We start from the raw sequence: 16,785 nt of genomic DNA on the forward strand, positions 1-16,785 counted from the left end.
GCCTAGCGCCCCGCCGCGGCCGAAGTGGCGTGGCGCTGGGCCGTGGCGGGGCGTGTGTGCGCAGGCGCGCTCTTCTACCAGTGCGATACTTACAGACGTCCTTTGTGATTGCGCCCGGCCCGTCTCTATTTGCACTCTTTCCCGTTTCAGGTGAGGCTGCCTAAGCGCTAGATTAGACGTCTTTATGAACAGCATTGGGGCGGCAGAGGGTGAATTATTCATTCACTCAATAAGTAGTCATTGAGTACTTGTTTGGCCTTTTAGGAGTGAAGCATCAAGCAAGACAGGCCTCAAAAAGGTGACATTTTGCCCTGGTGTAGCTCAGTGGATTGAGCGCGGGCTGCGAACCAAAGGGTCGCTGGTTCGATTCCCAGTCAGGGCTCATGCCTGGGTTACAGGCCAGGTCCCTAGTGGGGGACACATAAGAGACAACCACACATTGATGTTTCTCTCCCTCTCTTTCTCCTTCCCTTCCCCTCTCTCTAAAAATAAATAAATGAAACCTTAAAAAAAAAGGAAGTTGTGGACTTCTGAGCAAGTAATTGACATGATCCCATTGGTAGACATATCCCTTTGACTACTGTGTACAGAAAAGATTTTTAGGGGGATTGGAGTAGAGACAGGAAAACCAATTTGGGGACTGTTGTACCAGTGCTACAGGAGAGAGGATAGTGGTTTGAGTCGGCTGATGGCAGTGAATGGGCTTTATTTAGAAGTTGAAATTGACAAGGCTTGAGCAAGGATTGGTTGTGGGTGGGGATGGGAAGAGTTATATAAAAAAATCTTTCAGATTTTTAAAAAATATTTTATTTATATATTTTTAGAGAGGGAAGGGAAGGAGGAAGAGAGAGAGAAACATCAATGTGCGGTTGCTGGGGGCATGGCCTGCAACCTAGGCATGTGCCCTGACTGGGAATCGAACCTGTGATGCCTGATTCACAGCCCACGCTCAATCCACTGAGCTATGCCAGCCAGGGCTAGAATCTTTCAGATTTTTGGTGAAAAAGGTAAATTTGGGGGGAGGGAGAAAAGAATGCTATGAGTTCAGTTTGGACATGTTGGGTTTGACTTCGGACGGTTGAGACGTGCCAGAAAAGAAGTCCAGTCCATCCTTAGGTGGGGAGGGCCAGAGCTCCAAGCAGAGGCTAAACTGGCAAAGGAGGCAGCGAGCGAGCAGCCGTAAAGGCAGGTGGAGCAGAGGCAGCCCAGCACCCAGGGTGAGGCATGTCTAGGGAGGGTGTAGGCAACGCTGAGAGATGCTTTCAAGAGGTCCAGTTAGAAGATAACTCCCTGGTTGGTGTGGCTTAGTGGATTGAGTGCTGGCCTGAGAACCAAAGAGTCACCAGTTCGATTCCCAGTCAGGGCACATGCCTGGGGTGCGGGCCAGGCCCCCCAGTAGGGGGTGCATGAGAGGCAATTGCACATTGATGTTTCTCTCCTTCTCTTTCTCCCTCCTTTCCCCTCTGTCTAAAAATAAATAAATGAAATCTTTTTTTTTTTAAAGAAGATAACTGAAGAAAGTCCATGAGACGTGGCTGTCTTTAGCTAATTGCCCAAGCAATTCAGCTAGAGTGGTAGGATCAAAATCCAGATGCAGAGAGTTGGGGATGGCTGGGAAACGGAGGCGTGGAGGCCTTGAGAACGGGCAGCTCCTCCCCACTGGTGCACCGGGGAGAGGAAAAGAAGGGAACCGTGGACTGAGGATGGTTTTTGCTTTAAAGCTGGGAGAAACTTGAGCCTGTTTAAATGCTGAAGGAAAAGCTTAATAGAGAAGAGCTGATGGTTTAGAAGGCTGAAGGGGAGGCACTTGACTGGAATGGACTCACTGTCTTCCTTTAGTCATAGAGATGATGGGAACAGCGTTTGTTACTCATAACAAGGACCTGTCACCATCCTGCAGTTTATGTTAATGAGATGCCTGGTGGCTGGAAGCCCCTAGAAGACTTCAGGTTGTGGGGGGAGGGGCCGTTTGCCAGAGGAACCAACCCTGTGATTAGAGGGTTGGAACTTTCCGCTCCCCGCTCCCCACTCCCACCTCTGGGGAGAAGAGAGGAACTGGGAAGCAGTTAATCACGAGTGGCCAGTGATTTAATCAATCATGCCTATGGAATGGAACTTCCATAAAGACCTGATGAAGGGGTGTAGAGTTTCCACATGGTTGAATGCATCCACAGGCCGGGGGGTGGGGGTGGCACAACCCAAACCCTGTGGGGACAGAGGCTCCTGCGCTCTGTGGGCCCTACTGGGTAGGACCCTATTACGTCTTCATCTGGTTGTTTGTCTGTATCCTTGTAATAAACTGGCAACAACAAGTAAAGGTTTCCCTGAGTTCTGTGAGCTCTTACAGCACAGTGTGGCATCTGAGGAGGGGGTCATGGGAACTCCTGATTTGTAGCCAAATTGAACAGTGCGGGCAAGCTGGGGGTCCACTGCTTGCAACTGGTGTCCAAAGAGGCAGGCATCCGCCCTTAACCCGTGGGGCCTGCACTCACCCTGGGTACTTACTTACGTTACTGTAGATAGGTCGCTAACTATTAATAAGGAAGGGAACAAAGGGAACTGGATATTGAGCTTAACAAATTGGGGAGCAGAAGTCCGCTTGCTGAGCCAAGAAACTATAGCGTTCACAGACTCATTCCCACTCTCCAGGGCACTGCCACTGTGGAGAGGGAATCCTAGGAGTACAGGAAATACCCCCAGGAACACTGTCCACCCTCAGGGACCAGACTGCTGGGGGCAGCAGGGGGAGGTCAGCGCACGTGCAGTAGAAGTCAGAATGGCGCAGGGGGAGGTGTTTGATTGTAGAGGCCTGTCCGTCCAACTAGAGGGTAGAACCATCAGAAGCCAGAGAGAGCTTGGAAAGCTGTTCGGTTGTTTTGAAAAATCTCCTGATGAGAGCCCCAGGGGACCAAGGGAACAAAGCAGCGTCCCCCTCCCTCCCCCTCTGTGACCCCCACACTCACCCTGTTCGCTCTGCGCCCTCTCACCCGGGGCCTGCGGCAGATGGCCTGGGCTCCAGCAGGCTGAGCTTTAATGCGAAGCAGGAACTCTGGCCATTGGCCTTGTTTCTGGCCTTGCTGAAGACACGGTTGGACTTTTTCCATGGCAGGACGGATGGAGAGGGGATGCAGGGGCATCTTTCCGCCTGAATGAACCTTACCGCAAGACCACGCCTCCCACAGGGGTCCCTGGAATGCTTCCCTTGCCATCCCCTGGAAGGGCCTGATTCTCACCACCACCAGTCAGTGTGAAAACGGTTTAAATTACCGCGCACCCAGCTGGTGTCTGCAGAGAACTGGAGAGCTGCTTGCGGTGGGAAACCCACACGTTTGGTGTCGGCAGGGTTTTCTGTGTTGTAGGTAAAACCCCCTTCAGTTGAAGGCTCCGAGGCCTTTCCTGGCAACCTGCCTCTGGCTTAGCACCTGCTGTTCCCCCACGTGACCGCCTGGTACATTTCTACCCCGTCTTTAAGGCTCTTAGAAAATATAAGCCCTTCCCAGAAATTTCTCTTGATGCCTACACCCGCAGTCATTTTTGATCCTTTAAAAACATAGTTATGGCCCTGGCTGGTGTGGCTCAGTGGAGTGTCAGCCTGAGAACCCAGGGGTTGCTGGTTCGATTCCCAGTCAGGGCACATGCCTGGGTTGTGGGCTGGGTCCCCAGTGAGGGGCACACAAGAGGCAACCACACGTTGATGTTTCTCTCCCTTCCCCTCTCTCTAAAAGTAAATAAATAAAGTTAAAAAATGGTTATTATTTGCCGTGTCTTCCCCGAGGGCAGGAACGGGACTGGCAGTCAGCTCTGGGTCTCCTCACAGGCCAGGGAAGCCGCTCAGCCAATGCGTGGCATCACATCGGCTGAAGAGTCAGGCACAGGTGGGTGGACACTTTGGCAGATGACGCAACTGGGGGACAGGCAGTCCCAAGGTCCCCGAGTGAAGTAGAGGGGAGTTGGGACTACAGCTTGGGGCTTCCAGACCCTCTCACCCCTCTTTCCACCCCTGACTCCCTGAACAGTACACTATGGCAGGTCTGCCTTCCAAAAGTTCTCAGGGCTCATTTTCAAGGTAGCAGGAAGACACTGGGCCCAGAGGGGCACTTGGGAAGAATAAGCATTAAGTTGGCACCTGCTGTTTGCAGGGCCACGTGCGAAGGAACTGCAGTGGACAGGCCCCTTCTCCTCTAGGGACAGTGTGCCTGGGAGACAAGCTGTGAAGTGGACCCTGTGTCCCCAGGACGAGCCTGTGGGTCACACCGGTTTGCACTCAATCCAAAATGGGCTTCTGCCGGAGGGACAAAGGTACCACAGCTACTGACCCTGAAAACCGTTTAGACAGCCTGAGTGAGCTCCAGGCCCCATCACAGGCGCCCAGGTGGGCGGGCCGCCTGGGGGACGAGGGCCCCAAGGCGCTGTGAGGTGCACCTGTGGCCGGAACATCAGATCACTCCCCGCCGTGCAGTGAACTCCCCAAACCCCAGCCTCCGGGAGGGAGGATGAACAGCCACGCGGCCCCTCGGCCTCTCGGCCTCCTTCCAGAACCGAGAGGGGCGGGGAGAAGGGAGGCCTGCTCCTTGTCGGAAGGTCTGCAGTGGGCTTTCTGTGCCCCGGAGTGCCCCCACGGAGCGCGAAGACTCCCTCAGTCCTTCGTGGGGCCTCACAGCCAGCCGCTGTGGCAACGCTGGCTGGTAGACACCAGCTTGGAAAGATGACGTCAAGTCCACTGAAGAACGTTCTGAAGGGAGAATGACACCTCTGCCCATCGTCTCACCATCCTCATCCTCACCTTCCTCTTTGGCCTCCTCCGTTCTCTCCAGGAACCCAGGCAGGTCTCTTGGCTCGGCGGCCAAACGGGCATGTGGAGAGAGCACCTCGGACCCAGCTCCTTGCCTTCCTGGGTTTCTCTTGGTCCCAAGCACTCTGCCACGCGACTGCGTGGTCCCGGAGCCGTTTGTCTGCATGGGCGGGGCCTTTGGCTGGTGACACGCTCCCTTGGAGATGCTCGCTAACACGCCTGCTCCCAGCTGGGGTTGCGACCGACAGCGGTGCCACAAACAGTGACTCAGGACTTCACACGCCGTGACTGGGCTCGTGAGAGAAGCACGATGCGATGTGCGGGGGAGCGGCTCGCCCTCCCCTCCTCACTCTCTCCTCGCTCAGCAAAGACACAGATCGGAGCGGACGGACGGACGGAGCGTCGGGGCGGATGGACGGACGGAGGCTGTGTGAGCTGGGATGGCGGGGGTGTGGGCTCTCACGGTGCTCTTCTCTCCCGTTCTGCGTCTGTTTGACATTTTTCATCACAAAAAAATTAAAACCAGAGACAGAAACACAGCCCCTGCCCTCAGGGAGCCCACAGCCCAGGGAGTCACACACACACAAGGAACTGAGGAACCGGGCCCTGGCAGAGCAGTGTGGCGAGGGCCGGGATGGGGCTGGACGCATGAAGTTCTGTGCACAGGATTCCCAAAGAGACCAGCTCTACTGAAGTGCATTTATCAAAGTATATATATTTAAATTGGGCTACACTGGTCTAAAGGGGGAGCAGGAGCACCCAGCCCCACCCAGCCACAGTCAGCGGAACCCCACAACGCCCCCAAGGGCACAATCGTTGTTGTTGTTGTTGTTGTTTCTGAATAAAGCCTGTTTTTAAAGATTTTATTTATTTATTTTTACAGAGGGAAGGAAGAGAGAAAGAGAGAGAGAAACATCAATGTGCAGTTGCTGGGGGCCGTGGCCTGCAACCCAGGCATGTGCCCTGACTGGGAATTGAACCTGCGACACTTTGGTTCACAGCCCGGGCTCAATCCACTGAGCTACGCCAGCCAGGGCTACGATCCTTGTTTTGAAGCTACTGAGCTCTGGAAGAGCGTGTTCCGCAGCCCAGGCCGGCAGCTGTGGTGAGGGAGGGTATCTGCCACCGGAAGGAAGGCTGCGCCTGAGCTTGTCGTTAAACGCGGAGCAGGAATGGCACATGAGCGTATGAAAAGATGCTCCACATCCTGCGTCCTCAGGGAGTTCCCCATTTAACAAAACGACACCACTACACGCCGACCAGGATGGCTGAAATCCCAAACACTGTCACCCTCCAGTGCTGGCGAGGATGTGGAGCAGCCGGAGCTCTCCTGCGTTGCAGGCGGGAATGCCAAATGGCACAGCCACTTTGGAGGACAGTTTGCTGGCTTGTTAAAAAACTAAACATAACCCTGGCTGGTGTAGCTCAGTGCATTGAGCATGGGCTGCGAACCAAAGCATCGCAGGTTTGATTCCCAGTCAGGGCACATGCCTGGGTTGCAGGCCACGGCCCCCAGCAACTGCACATTGATGTTTCTCTCTCTCTTTTTCCCTCCCTTCCCTCTCTAAAAAATAAAAATAAATAAAAATTTTTAAAAAAGCTAGACGTAACCTGACCGTCTAGCCCAGCCACGGCGCTCCTGAGCATCCATCCGAACGAGCTGCAAGTTGCGTCCACATGAAAACACGCTCAGGGACGTGTGTCTAGCAGCTCTGCTTGTCGCCGCCAAAACCGAGGCCACCAAGATGTCCTTCAGCAGGCGAAGGGACAGACGGCTGTGGTACATCTAGACATCGGAATATCAGCAGAGATAAGAGGAAATGCGCGAGCAAGCCGCGAAAAGACCTGGAGGAGCCTTGAATGCATGTTGCTTAATGAAAGGAAACGACCTGAGAAAGGCTAAATGCTGTGTGACTTCAACTGTATGTACGACCTTCCTGAAGAGGCGGAACCAGGGACAGTGGGAAACTGGTGGCTCCAGGGGTCCAGGGAGGTGGGGGAAGTGGGGGAAGCGCAGGGCATTTTCAGGGCAGTGGAAGCACGCCGTGAGCTACTGTGATCGTGGGGACGTGACACACATTTGTCAAAGCCCACGGGACTGGAAACATAAGGAGTGAACCCTGATGTGAATTCTGGACTTTGGCGAATACTGCGTATCATTATTGGTTTATCGATGGGAATGAATGTATCCCACTAACAATGCAGCCTGTTAATAAATAGGGAAGCTCTGGGGGCAGGGAGACAGGAATTCTATGGGAACTGGGGTTTTTTTTTCTGCTCAATTTGTATGCAAACCTAAAACAGCTCTAAAAAATAAAGTCTATTTTGGAACAAACAAGAAAAGGGCTGTAGTTGCAGATGTGTTTCTTATTCGTGCATTTAAGAGCAAGGTCTCATAGTGGGGCCAACGGGACGGAACTTTGAAGCAGCGGTGAGGGCTCCAGGTCTCCGCCACGCCGCAGGTGTTGCTCTCTCTGCTGGGGTTTGCTGCCTGCATTCGGTAAGGGAAGGCAGTGCTACGTTTCCTGCAGCGGTCCCTGATGTTTTTGTTCCCCTGAATGGTTCACAGATCCTTGCTATACAGTAACCTTTCTTTGACTTTAGGATATACTCCTAGAAATGCTTTTTTAAAAAAAGACTTTATTTATTTTCAGAGAAAGGGGAAGGGAGGGAGAAAGAGAGGGAGAGAAACATCAATGTGTGGTTGCCTCTCATGCGCCCCCTACTGGGGACCTGGCCTGCAACCCAGGCATGTGCCCTAGATTGGGATTTGAACCGCCAACTCTTTGGTTTGCAGGCTGGTGCTCAATCCACTCAGCCACACCAGCCAGGGATACTCTTAGAGATGCTTTTATTGGGTCATAGACTATGGACATTTGTAAGGGTTTTGTTAGCAGTTGGCAGGTTGTCGTCCAGTTTGAAGCTGCAATTTCTGCTCACTCAGTGTCTACAAACGGTGTGCCTTCCTGCCTCCCGCCTGTATCCAGGAGTCCGCAGACTCTCCATCTCCTGGGCCACTCTGCTCGTTCTTTAAATCCGACGTGAAAACAGCCTGCGGGTCGGCCCGTGAAGCCGAGCCTTCATCCGGCGACTCCCAAGCAATGCTGCCGGTTCCTTGTTCTGACCACGCTGCCGCTCCTCACTTCAGCCACCTCCCTTCCTCTGGACAACTGCCCCGCTCCCCAGAAATGAGTCACGTCCTGCCATCTGGTGACATCTCCAGGCTTCGGCTCCCAGGATGGCTTCTCTGAGCTCAGCGCCCTCCCCAAACTCCCTGAAACACAACTACCACCGGCCCAGGAAAGCGGTACACAGGGTTGGGGAGAGCAGAGAGTGCATTTAGACTCGAGGGCGCTGCTACCGCCCCGAGTCCACAGTCTGAGATTCTCCACTGGGCCGCAGCGGCCGCTCGCTTCCCAGCCCCGCTTAGCCTCAGGGCAGGGACTGGCTGGCCTCCCGCAGTGAGAATGCCCTTGACTGGGTCCCTATGGCCCAGAGTGCTGACCTCCACAGCCCCCCGCCCAGGGCAGGAGGAACCTGGTCCACAGCCTGCTTCAGCTCCTGCTCCTGCAGCATTGACTGTGGGAATATTCCCTCCTTTGGGGGGACCCCCGGCCTCTTCCTGGAGCCTGTTCAGGCCAGACCCTCACACGCGTGGCTGTGCGTCCCAAGGTCAGGCTGGCTCCACCGCCTGCAGCCCGACTGCCCACACCAGTAGTGGCTCTTTGTTAAACCCGGGCAGCCTCCCTCCAGCGGCCTGCCTCCCTCACCCACCCCCGTTTGCACGTGGTGGAACCAACACACACGCATGCACACGTGTGCGTGAGCACGCGATTTCCCTGCATAGAGCGGTCCAAAACCCAGATCAGAGGAAAAAGTTCTTTAACTAACAGGCCCCGTTTGTACAGCCGAATGGAACACGTAACATCTTAGCCTAGAGCAGCCGGCTGTGGGCTTCCCCAAGGGCAACGGGAGGCTCTGACCTCACAGCTGCCCGACCCACAGCGGCGGTCCTTCCAGAATGATCTAGAACAAAGAGGGAAGGTCTCCTCCGCAGATGCCCCCTTCTGCCCCAGAATGCAAAAGCTGTTCACAACCTCTGAAACGGCAGTTTCTGGCATCAGCAGTTGTAAGATACAGTCTCCCATGGCTTCCCTGACACTACCATTTTATGAAAATGAACGTCTGATAATGTGGCCGATGAAAAATGGTACCTCGATCTGACTTCATTGGTATTTTTAGGGCTGCTAGGAAAATTGAACTTTCTTCCTCCGCGAATTGTCTGTGTTGATCGGGGACCTCTCTTTCTGTCTGCTCACAGGTGGGGAATACTTTTCCCAGCTTTCCACTTTCTTTTTAACTTTTTTCATTTATTTCTGACACGCTACACATTTCTGTTTTTATGTAGGCACATCTCTCAGTATGGTCTCTGTTTCCACTATGGTCCCTGTTTTCTGTGTGAAGCAGAGAAAGACCTTCCCGACCCCGAATTCATGTCAACATTCACTTAAGTGGTGTGTTTACTCCACTTGGAGTTCTAACGCACTGCAAGGGACCCAACTCGACCATTGCCAGACACGGGGCCAATTTCGTATTAAAGTCTTTTATTGAATAATCCCTTCTTTCGTTCACGTTTTGAAATGCTACCTTTATTAGTTTTGTAAATCTTATACACCGGGCCCTTTGTTTGCCAAATGCCTAGCTCCCAGGGACGCTCTGACGATCAGATGAAGCGGTATTTTCAAAGCCTTTCGCACGGGAACAGAGAATCCGCTCCAGACATGTTGGTTCTCTTCCCTCCTCTTTCTCACTTCCAGACCCATTTGCCACCCCTCTGCCATATGCTGCCACCGTTTGATTTGATCTTGGGATTCTGGGAACAGATCCAGACACACAGAAGGTGCTTACTAAGGCCTCACTGTTGGGTCCCCAAACTGCTTTTGGGTCTGTTTTCACTTCAGTCAATGTGACCTTGCTGAATGAGCCTGCCCCCCCTCCCCCAAAAAGATGGTAATGACTCAATGTGGGGGAAGTGGGGGAGGAGATCAGGGAAGACTTCACAGGGGAGGTGACCTTGAAGCTGGGTCTAAGGAGGGGGAGGAACTAGGCAGGCAGAAAAGGGAGAGAGGGCGTCCTAAGCCAAGGGAAGAGCGTGATCAGAGTGTGTGTGTCCAGTGGGGGTGGGGGTGGGGGAGGGTGGTGGGGGCCATGGAGGAAGCTGAGTGTGACTGGAAGCTGGGGGTGACACACCAGGGAGCGTGCAGCGAGTGCACAGGAAAGGGTAGAGATTCAGTGAAGCGGGAGAGTCCTGTGATCACACTTGTTCGTTTTAGGACGATCGCCCGGAGCTGGGCAGCGGGCAGGGAGACCAGTACTGTACTGGGAGGTTGTTGAGACACCCAGATGCGGTGGGTGATGGCCTGGCCTAGGGCTGTGGCCTTGAGGACGTGAGGATGCAAGCAAGTGAGCAGTTTTCAGAAATACTGAGATAGGTAACGGAGAAAGACTGGCAGTGTGGGTGGGAAGTGGGAGAGAGGGGAGCTGAGGGTGACGTCAGGTGCCCGGCTCAGGCAGCCAGGGGGATGGTGGCCGAGTTGCAGAGAGAGGAGCGCTGGAGGAGGAGCTGGCGTGGACCTGGGCTGGGAGGACTTGGGGATCGACGGAGCAGGGTGAAGACAGAGAGGACACTGGAAAACTCAGGTCTGAAAACTCGGTGTACTACTGTAGGCATTCTAGACATCCGCTGCAGAAGGGCAGAACCAGGGCGGCGGCTGAGGCCACGGCGGGAAGTGGATGGTTTGAAAAATGTTTAGGAAGCTGGATCAACAGGATCTGGAGGATGCTTGAAATTTTTTTTAAAGATTTTATTTACTTATTTTTAGAGAGAGGGGAAGGGAAGGGAAGGAGAAAGAGAGGGAGAGAAATATCCATGTGTGTTTGCCTTTCGTGCACCCCCTACTGGAGACCTGGCCCACAACCTAAGCACGTACCCTGACTGGGAATCGAACATGTGACCCTTTGGTTCACAGACCAGCACTCAATCCACTGAGCCACACCAGCCAGGGCTATTATTAAATTTTTAAAAAATATTTCATTTACTTACTTTTAGGGAGAGGAGAAGGGAAGGGGAAAGAGAGGGAGCAAAACATCGATGTGAGTCCAATCGTCGGTTGCCTCTTGCATGCCCCCAACCGGGGACCTGGCCCACAACCCAGGCATGCGCCCTGACTGGGAATCAAACCAGCGACCTTTCAGTTTTCAGGCTGGCGCTCAGTCCACTGAGCCACACCAGCCAGGGCTAATTTGTAATAAAATTTTTTTATTTTCTTGATCCTGTAGAGGGGGAAGGGAGGAAGGGAAACATGGACGTGAGGAAGAAACATCAATCCGTTGCCCCTCGCACGCGCTCTGACTGGGGATCGAACCCACAACCCAGGCACGTACCCTGACCGGGAATCAAACCGCTTACTTTTCGGTTTGTAGGACAACCGATGCCCAACCAACTGAGCCACACCGGCCAGGACAGGAGCAGTTATGATGACGATAGTTATCACCAGGGCTGCTGGTGTCGAGGACAGACTGCAGGGGCCAGGGTGGAAGCAGGATGTCATAGGAGCGGCTGCTGCAGCGGTCTGGGAGAGCGGTGACAGCAGCCTGGACTGGACCGGCCACGGTAGCTCCAAGGACTTTTGTCCCGAGCGCTTGGAAGGTGAAGTAGCCATTTGCTGAGATGAGGAGGCTGGGAGGGGCCGTTTGAGGGAGGGACGGGAGGGGTTCAGCTCTGGACGTGTTAAATCAGAGACGACAACTAGAAATCTCCGTGTGAAGGCAGTTGGACACACAAGTGACCCCAGCTGGGACGCGCAGTTGGGACGGGTCCGAGCACGGTGACTATTTAAAGCCGCGAGGCCAGATGGACCCAGCAAGGAAGGGCCTGGGAGTCTGCCGTGCTGACAGCGAGGGCTCCGCCCGATGCCACGGCCCAGTGGATGTCCCTTTTGACAGGCCTGCAGACTTTTGAAAACGCTTGAGGCAAAGGGCTTTTGGTCTCCTCGGAGCCGGCTCAAATGTTCGAAGTAGTGTTTCTAGGACATGTCAGGGGACCGGCTTGGGGGAGACACAGGGGTGGGTAAGCACCGAGGAGGATGGGTGGGGAGCCAGAGCTGAAGCCTTTGCCGATCCCCAAACATGCGGAGCCAGGGAGCGTTTGCACAGCCCTGGCTTTAAGGACACATGCGTTGCTAAGGGTGTCTGAAGGTGATTTAATACAAGGCAGCAGGGTGGCTGAGAGCGTGAGTGTGGCAGGCGGAGGCATGGTGGTTCTTTAGGCCCTGCCCGGTGTGTCCCCGGCCGAGCCGCGCCTCTCTGGCCCAGCTCCTCGTCTGCACAAAGCAGCTTAGTGCCTCCGTCACAGGCCTTGAAAGAAGTGAAATACAATAGAAAATGCCAGCAAAGTGCTCAGCGGAGCTCTGGCCCCGAAAGAAGAACCACCAACACTCCTGATGCCAAAGGTGTAGGGTCGTTTCCCATGGCAGCCGATTGATTCTCTGATGCCCGCTGGGTGTCCTGCAGTTGCTTCTCTTCCCGCGGCCCCGCCTCCTCCGGAGTCAGGGTCAGATCCCCCAAGGCAAGGGCTCCGCCCCGCTGGGGCCTCCTCGCTTCAGAGGCTAATCCAGAGTCCTTCGTGACCACGCCCCCTCCCCAGGCTCCATGCTTTGCTGGAGTGGGTCACAGAACTTAGGAAAATGCTCCACTTACCTGTTTATTTTAAGAGGATTTGGCTCAGGAACTGCCGGATGGAAGAAATGCATCGGGCAGGGCATGCAGAAGTGGGGGGGGCGGGATGCTGAGCTTCCCGTCCATCTCTGGGTGCACTGCCCTCCCAGCGCCTCTGTGTGTTCGCCCCGGGAGTTCTGGGAGCCCCTGCGGTTAGGATTTTATAAAGGCTTCATGACACAGGCATCACCAATTGAACCATTGGCCGTTGGTGCTTGAACTCAATCGCCAGCCCCTCTCTCCTCTCCCAAGGTCAGGGCGCAGGGCTGAGAGTTCAGACTCTCGAGGTTGGTTGTCCTGGCGACCGCCCCTCCTCCATCCCGTTTTTTAGGGGCTTTCCAAAAAGTACCTCAAGAAAACACACTCAGGTGTAGCTGAAAGGGCCGCTTTCTAAACGACAAAAGATGCTCCTCGTAACCCCCAGCATGCAGACATTCCAAAGATTTTAAGAGCTCTGTGCCAGGAACTGGGACAGGATGGAGATCAAACGTGTGTTTCTCATTATAGCACAATATTATAGGCCCGCAACCAAAGCGTAGCTGTCTAATTGACAAGGACGCTAAAAGCAGAAGAAAAGAAAGACGCACAATAGGATGAAGGGAAGGGGAGAGGGGACTGGAATCGATGTTCTGGGCCAGGCTGAGCTCATGGGCGAGTGACCCGTGCAGCCGCACAGGGCACTGCTCTCGGAATAGGCTCAGCTCGGGGTCTAAATCTCTGTCTTCACCACCTTGAAATTCTTCATATTTCGTCTTTGAACTTGTATCTTGTAATAGAAGTGCAATTCGGCAATGAAGCACGTGTGTGAGCAGAGAGGATACACCAGGTGGCAGCAAGCAGGCTCCCGCCGGCAGGCGCGGCGGAGCGGTGGGTTCCGCGGGTGCTGAGCAGCTGGCCTGGCCACCTGACGTGCACCCACATGGCTGGACAGTCTGGGACACGGTGGGGCTGCCAGGGGGCAGCCGGGCCAGGATCTGTGCCCAGACCGGCAGCAGCAGAGGATGGGCTGTGGTCCACCAAGGCCGCTGTGAGAGAAGGGGCCCCACATGGAAGAGCCTGTGGTGCGGCAGCTACACAAACACAAGCGTTGCAGCCCAAGCCTGGGGCGGGGCCTGCCGGCACTCAGGCGGTGAACTGTGAGCACATTATTTACAAACCAGGGCGTCCACGTGGATGTTGCATAAAAGCATCTCAGAGAGCTAGGATTCTCCAGTGTTTAGCATCTCTGATTTTGAAAACTGCAGCAACATTGCAAAGCAAATAAATAGTCACAGGCTTTGAAATAAACATTACATTTAAAGATCACATTCTCTAGAATAATAATTCTATAGAAAACAATTCTATTTTGTGTGAGGTTTCATTATTAATGGGTGAGGCAATTTTAAAATTAAGTTTTCCTTGTAATCGAAGATACAGCAATCAAATGCACAAAGAGATTATTAAAGTTATATACAAATCATGGATTCACTTTCAGTTTCTTGTACCACCAGTTACAGAAAGTGTTAGAGGAAACATTAAAGTGTCACCGTGTACTTTTACATATAAAATTAAACTCAGACTTATATGAAATTGCTTGCATAGAGAGCTAAATTTTTCTAGAAAAGCCCTGGCTAGCACGGCTCATTGGCAGTCATACTGCGAAGCGAAAGGCTGCAGGTTTGATTCCCAGCAGGACACACGCCTGGGTTTCGGGTTTGGTCCCTGGTCAGGGCACCTACGAAAGGCAACTGATTGATGTTTCTCTCCCTCTTTTTCTCCCTCTTTTCCCCTCTTTCTAAAAATAAATAAAATTAACTTTTTAAAAATTTAAAGTTTTTTTTAAGAAAAATTGTTCCACAAGAATCATCAGCTCTTGATGTACTAAAATTTGTATTTTGAAATAATTTATCAGAAGAAATGTTGCCTTGGCTGGTGTAGCTCAGTGGACTCAGGTTGGGCCTGTGAATGAAACGGTCACTGGTTCGATTCCCAGTCACAGCACATGCCTGGGTTGCAGGCCAAGTCCCCGGGGGGGGTACGTGAGAGGCAACCACACATTGATGTTTCTCTCTCTCCCCTTTCCTTCCCTTCTCTCTAAAAATAAATAAATAAAATATTTTTTAAAAAGAAATGTCCCCTAATGTGACAGCCCATGAAATGTTCTTACCAACCCCAGTAACAGCTGCATTTTCAGAAAGATCCCTCCCCAAGTTAAAAATTGTAAAAACTTATTTGTGATCTTGCAGTTGCCAGGCACGCCTGTCGGAACTTGAATAATGGGCGTGCTTCGGAGTGGCTTGGGTTCCAGAGCACTGTAATATAGTGACCACCGCAACTAGGCGAGTTGTCATCTTTTCCCCGGGGGAAGGGCTTGCCTCCAGTTCGTAAAGAAACACGTCTGTGAAGCTCAGTAAAGCAAAGCGCAATGAAGCGAGGTGTGCTTATATGTCAGTTGAAATGCAGTTGGCAAAAGTACACATTTGGATGACCAAATAAATGAATTTGCAGGAAACTCTAATGATCAATTAGGTATCATATTAATAGCCCTGACTCGTGTGGCTCAATGGGTTGGGTGTCATCCTGCAAACCAAAAGGTTACTGGTTCGATTCACGGTCAGGGCACATGCGGGGCTGCAGGCCAGGTCCCCAGTGGAGGGAGTGCAAGAGCCAACCAATCCATGTTTCTCCTGCACATCAGTGCTTTTCTCCCTCTCTCCCTCCCTTCCACTCTCTCTAAAAATGGATAAATAAAATCTTTAAAATAAGATATCATATTATTAACTTATTATATTCTATAAAATTATGACGAAATATATTGTTGCCATTTTAGGTTTATATATTACTCATGTGCCACTATTAACCTCATTACATTTTATAAGTAATAAGATATTTTGAAGGAAAAACCTTTATATTTTAGCGCCTTTGACTGCACTATTTGTCATTGCTTCCTGAACGACAGGCCGTGCCTTTTCCTTTTGAGCCAGGCCTGCAAATTATGTAGGGTCTCCGATTCTGAAAACCAGTATTTCCTTGAAAGGATTTTTGTATTTCCCCAAATTTTCCCGATTCTGCTAAAGCCCTTTCCAGTTTTCACTGACTTCCCTCCAGTCCAATGAATGATAACCACGTCATAACTTTTTAAAACCCGCATCCACTCAGAAGGCTGCCACTCTCCTCTGGGATGTCCTCGTCCTTTTCTGAGACTCTGGCCTGTTGCCCCACCCCGCCCCGCCCCCACCGGTGGCACGTCCCAGGGGTTCAGAGGTTGACGTCAAATTGTGAAGTCCTTTTTGAGGTAAAGAGTGGAGGAAATGATGAGGAAGACAGAAAGTGCAAATGGAGGGCCGGTGTGAGTGTTAGTGATCGCTGCTAAGTGTTAAGATGAATTCCATTCGTCTTGAAGACTGCGGGGAAGGGCTGTTACAGGTGAGGCTGGGGCCCAGCGAGGGTGGGGGGCCTGACTGGGTGTTGGACCCCAGCCCCGCTGTGTCCTCAGGTGGGCAGCAGTCTCGGGGTGGGCCTTCCAAGGGTGGTAGGACTCTTGATCGTCAGCGGTTGCAGCCCTTAAGCCGCCTTAAAGCAAAGGGGGAGAGCCCGCAGAGGCTGGAACCTGCCACTCACCCCTTTCTCTCTGAACCCTCACCTGTTCTGGAGTCTCCGCCCAGCTCCCCAGTTGACCAATCCCAGCGCCCTATCGTAGAGGAAAGCAATCTGATTGGCTTAATCACCGAGACAGTAGGCCCTATCAGCCTATGGAGGGGCGGCCTGTGGCTCAGCTGTTCACTTCTGTCCAATCAGAGGCCTAGGGACACTTCCCATACAGGGTTGAAGGTGGGACTTGGCAGATGAACTGGCACATGGACACGCCCAGCACCATGACTGACGCCCCGCAGGGAGGCCAGAGCTCTCCTGCTCCTGGCATCACTGCCATGTGGGAGCTCTTCTCACCTACCTCACCCCCCTTTACTCAGCCCATCACTTACTGATGGGCACTTCCTCAACTGTATCTTGGCTTCTCCTCTTTCCATCGCCATGGTGAGCTTTCTGTTTGAATAACGGGCAGCAACCTCTTGACTGCCATCTGACCGCCGGTGTGGTCTTTCAAAAGCTCACGCCGGGATGGTCGTTCACCCTTCGGTGGGTGCCACATCAGCGAGTACGAACCAAACCTCCTTCGGAGGCCTCCAGGCCCTGGCGGTGGGACCCTGGTGTCCTCTGGCCCATCCCTCATCATCTCC

This window comes from Phyllostomus hastatus, unplaced genomic scaffold, assembly GCF_019186645.2.
Source record: "Phyllostomus hastatus isolate PE091 unplaced genomic scaffold, TTU_PhHast_1.1 phas_contig_198, whole genome shotgun sequence".
NCBI classification, from domain to species: domain Eukaryota; kingdom Metazoa; phylum Chordata; class Mammalia; order Chiroptera; family Phyllostomidae; genus Phyllostomus; species Phyllostomus hastatus.